Below are 4895 nucleotides of genomic sequence, written 5' to 3' on the forward strand. Positions count from 1 at the left end.
GGTTGCCACTGCCCACAAATGGTCAGCTATCTAAACAATGTCATACATCGTGATTTAGTCATCAGGCTGGGCCTCCGGGCGGCTGCAAGTCACCAGTCGCCAGCATCACCTTCAAGAGTGATGGTAACAAACTATTTGATTCACATCAGCTTTAACATTATTATCAATCAAATGTATTTATAAAGCCCTTCTTACATCAGCTGATGTCACAAAGTGCTGTACAGAAACCCAGCCTAAAAGCAATGCAGGTGTAGAAGCACAGTGGCTAGGAAAAACTCCCTAGAAAGGCCAGAACCTAGGAGGAAACCTAGAGAGGAACCAGGCTATGAGGGGTGGCCAGTCCTCTTCTGGCTGTGCCAGGTGGAGATTATAACAGAACATGGCCAAGATGTTCAAACGTTCATAGATGACCAGCAGGGTAAAATAATAATAATCACAATGGTTGTAGAGGGTGCAACAGGTCAGCACCTCAGGAGTAAATGTCAGTTGGCTTTTCATAGCCGATCATTCAGAGTATCTCTATCGCTCCTGCTGTCTCTAGAGAGTTGAAAACAGCAGGTCTGGGACAGGTAGCACGTCCGGTGAACAGGTCAGGGTTCCACAGCCGCAGGCAGAACAATTGAAACTGGAGCAGCAGCATGACCAGGTGACAACATGATTTGATTGTGAAATACAAAAAAGCACAACTTTGTCAGAATCACTGAACAATAAAGCATATTGATCAGAGTGTAATAGCAGTAATATATATTAGATAATTATAAATATCCTTTATTAACTATTATTGTCAATAAAGCACAAGTCAATTGCTGAAACGTTAGGACTTCTTGAATTGTATGACATAATAATGTTTTATGTCTATATTTCCCTAATAGCAAGACTAGTCTAATTTTACTGGCGTGTACATATACAGTGGGGAGAACAAGTATTTGATACACTGACAATTTTGCAGGTTTTCCTACTTACAAAGCATGTAGAGGTCTGTAATTTTTATCATAGGTACACTTCAACTGTGAGAGACGGAATCTAAAACAAAAATCCAGAAAATCACATTGTATGATTTTTAAGTAATTAATTTGCATTTTATTGCATGACATAAGTATTTGATACATCAGAAAAGCAGAACTGAATATTTGGTACAGATAAACCTTAGTTTGCAATTACAGAGATCATACGTTTCCTGTAGTTCTTGACCAGGTTTGCACACACTGCAGCAGGGATTTTGGCCCCCTCCTCCATACAGACCTTCTCCAGATCCTTCAGGTTTCGGGGCTTTCGCTGGGCAATACGGACTTTCGGCTCCCTCCAAAGATTTTCTATTGGGTTCAGGTCTGGAGAACTGGCTAGGCCACTCCAGGACCTTGAGATGCTTCTTACGGAGCCACTCCTTAGTTGCCTGGCTGTGTGTTTCGGGTCGTTGTCATGCTGGAAGACCCAGCCACGACCCATCTTCAATGCTCTTACTGAGGGAAGGAGGTTGTTGGTCAAGATCTCGCGATACATGGCCCATCCATCCTCCCCTCAATACGGTGGAGTCGTCCTGTCCCCTTTGCAGAAAAGCATCCCCAAAGAATATGTTTCCACCTCCATGCTTCACCGGTTGGATGGTGTTCTTGGGGTTGTACTCACCTTCTATTCCTCCAACACGCGGTGGAGTTTAGAGCAAAAAAGCTCTATTTTTGTCCTCATCAGACCACGATGACCCTTCTTCCATTCCTCTCTGCTGGGCATCCAGATTTGTCATTTGGCAAAACTTCGGACGGGCCTGGACTGATGCGCGTGCGTTGTTGAGCTAGGGGGACCTTCGCGTGCGCTGGTAGTTGATATAATCCATGACGCGTAGTGTGACTATTACTGAATGGTTTTCATTTCTTTCGAGACTGTGAGGTGTCCGCAGCTCTCTTCAGGTCATTGACCAGGTTCCTGCCGTGTGTTTCTGGGCTGATCCCTCCACATTCCTCACTGCATCATTGATGCCCCACGAGGTGAGATCTTGCATGGCAGCCCCAGCCCGAGGGTTCGTGATGACCGTACAATCTTGAAGCTTCTTCCATTTTCTTAATAATTGTTGCCAACAGTTGTTGCCTTTCTCACCAAGCTGCTTTGGCTATTGTCCTGAGCCCATCACACGCGAACCTTGTACACGTCTACGGAATTTATGCCTGAAGGTCCTTACCACAGCTCTTGGGTCTTGGCCATTGTGGAGAGGTTGGCAGTTCTGTTTGATGATTGTGTGGAACAGGTGTCTTTTATACAGGTAACGGTTCAAACAGGTGCTGGGTTTTGGAAGTTAATCAGGATAATTGAGTGAAACAGTGGATGGGCTTCTTAAGAAAAACTAACAGGGTCTGTTGAGACCGGAATTCTTACTGGGTTGTAGTTGATCAATTACTTTATTCATGCAATAAAATGCAAATTAATTACTTAAAAATCATACAATGTGATTTTCTGGATTTTTGTTTTAGATTCCGTCTCTCACAGTTGAAGTGTACCTATGATAAAAATGACAGACCTCTACATGCTTTGTAAGTAGGAAAACCTGCAAAATCGGCAGTGTATCAAATACTTGTTCTCCCCACTGTATGTAAATGTCGGGGATTTTGCATAGACACTCCTCTGCCTACAAGTAGCCAGTCCGGCTCTGCTACTAAGCTATCTATAAATGAACGGGGATCTACTGGATATCCTCCTGCACTCGCAACGCCAATATTGGAACATCACATCTTCATGTCACTTCGGCTCACTTGACGAATTGAAGAGGTCGGACTGCGCATGAGAACAAGCGATTTACTAGGTTATTAGATTAAATATAACAGAAAAATCTAAACAAGCAAGCTATCAAATCAACGAAGAACCGTCCGTAACCTATCACTGTTGTTTGGGAAGAAAAAGTTCCATCTCCACACTCCAACGTATTTCACTGTAAGTAGACTAAAGTGCGTAGGCTTTAAGTGCGTACTAGGCTTTTTTTTTACTACTGAAGTGAATTCCCAAGTTCCGCAATAGGAGTTACGGTGCTAATATCTGTGCATACATAGGCTACTCTTCAGAAATGTGTTTTGTAGGCTACAGTAACCGATTAGCCTGAAACTCCATGTCATGCATTCACAATCTAACGGTAATTCTATACAGCGTATAAACATCAACTCGCTTTCCAAGTCTGACCAGCTGAGGATTTCTCATTTTCAGCCATCAATTTCCTTTGTTTCCTGTAGCCTATTGTCACTGGATCGATTGCTTTCATTTTACGCTGGCGACTCGAACCCAATCTTGCTTGTGCCATTAGTTTTTCCCCGTTAACGTTTAGTAATGACCTGTCGAACACACTCCAGTAATGGCTGAAATAGGCTCAAAGCAATACAATGATTTTGCATCTCAGGCGATTTTGGGGGTAGCCCAAACCCGCATTCGAACTCTGGCCCAGCGACTATCGAGCCAACACTTAAACCGCTAGGCCAAGAGATCCAATCCTTTTGACAAGGTGGCTAGGTATTGGTTAAGGTTGCTATATTACTTCCTTCCGGAGAGCTGTCCCCACGCCTCTCTATACCAGTGGTTCCCAACCTTTTTCGGTTTCCAAACCACCAACTGAATTGTTCTCTGCCCGGAGTACCCCTGAAATACCCCTCGTGTGTATTTTACCAGTATGTCTATGGTCTCGAGTCTTCTCAAGTACCCTCTGTGGAAAAGCCAAGTACCCCTGGTGGGGAACCAATGCTCTGTACCAAGTCTAAATCTCCCGGGTGGCGCAGTGGTCTAGCGCACTGCATCGCAGTGCTAGCTGCGACACCAGAGTCTCTGGGTTCACGCCCAGGCTCTGTCGCAGCCGGCCGCAACCGGGAGGTCCGTGGGGCGACGCACAATTGGCATAGCGTCGGGTTAGGGAGGGTTTGGCCGGTAGGGATATCCTTGTCTCAGTATGTAAAATGTAATAAAATGTATGCACTCTACTGTAAGTTGCTCTGGATAAGAGCGTCTGCTAAATGACTAAAAATGTAAAAAAATGCAAGTCCCTCCCCACTGGGCAAAAACTGGTTGAATCAACATTGTTTCCTCTTAATTTCAACAAAAATAAATAAATGTTATGATGTTAAATCAATGTGGAAAACTGGATTGGATTGCATGGCATTTGCAAAAAGCCATCAATGTAAGGGAATTTCATATTTTTTTCACCCATTTAAAAAAAAAACTAAATCCAATGTCATGGTGAAATGTTCTGTTGATTTCACGTTAGTTGACAACTCAACCAAATGTTAATCAAAAATAGACATTGAACGGATGTATGTACCCAGTCACGTGTACATGCCTCTGCGAGGGCGCCATCCCACATCTGACACCAACTTCACCCTGGGTACAGCGACTGTCAAACAACCGCTTTAACCGTTAGGCCAAGAGATCAGAACCTCTTGATGAGGCCTATGTAGGCTATAGATGGGTGTAATCTAGAGCCAGGCAGGAAAAAAAGGGATTATAAGGGGAATTTGACAATTTTCACAGTGTTCGGACAAAAACTTGAATACCTGAATTCCAACAAATGCCCGATCTCCACTCATTATTTGTTTGTGCCAGTAGGCTACAAAGTTTTATGATATCTTCATCCATTGTCTGTTACATTTGTCAGTGGTATTTTTAACAATTTAGACAGCTGTTTGTAATATACAGTAAGTAGGGCCATAAACTCTCACATCAACACCATTATCCCAGAAAGCCTAGACCCACTCCAACTTGCATACCGCACCAACAGTTCCACAGATGATGCAATCAATATTGCACTCCACACTGCCCTTTCCCACCTGGACATAAGGAACACTTATGTGAGAATGCTATTCATTGACTACAGCTCAGCGTTCAACACCATAGTGCCCTCAAAGCTCATCAATAAGCTAAGGACCCTGGGA

General features: G+C 43.7%; 1 protein-coding gene across 1 annotated transcript in view; it reads left to right on the forward strand.

Moving 5' to 3' along the window:
• Positions 1-2643: 2643 nt before the first annotated feature.
• LOC112070180 (inositol-3-phosphate synthase 1-A-like) overlaps positions 2644-4895 on the forward strand; it is an 8843-nt gene continuing 6591 nt past the window's right edge. Inside the window, 1 exon segment of the mRNA XM_024137596.2 lies at positions 2644-2919. The gene's annotated coding sequence lies outside the window, so the exon portion shown is untranslated.

Source organism: Salvelinus sp. IW2-2015, unplaced genomic scaffold (genome assembly GCF_002910315.2).
Source record: "Salvelinus sp. IW2-2015 unplaced genomic scaffold, ASM291031v2 Un_scaffold1251, whole genome shotgun sequence".
Classification (NCBI taxonomy): Eukaryota; Metazoa; Chordata; class Actinopteri; order Salmoniformes; family Salmonidae; genus Salvelinus; species Salvelinus sp. IW2-2015.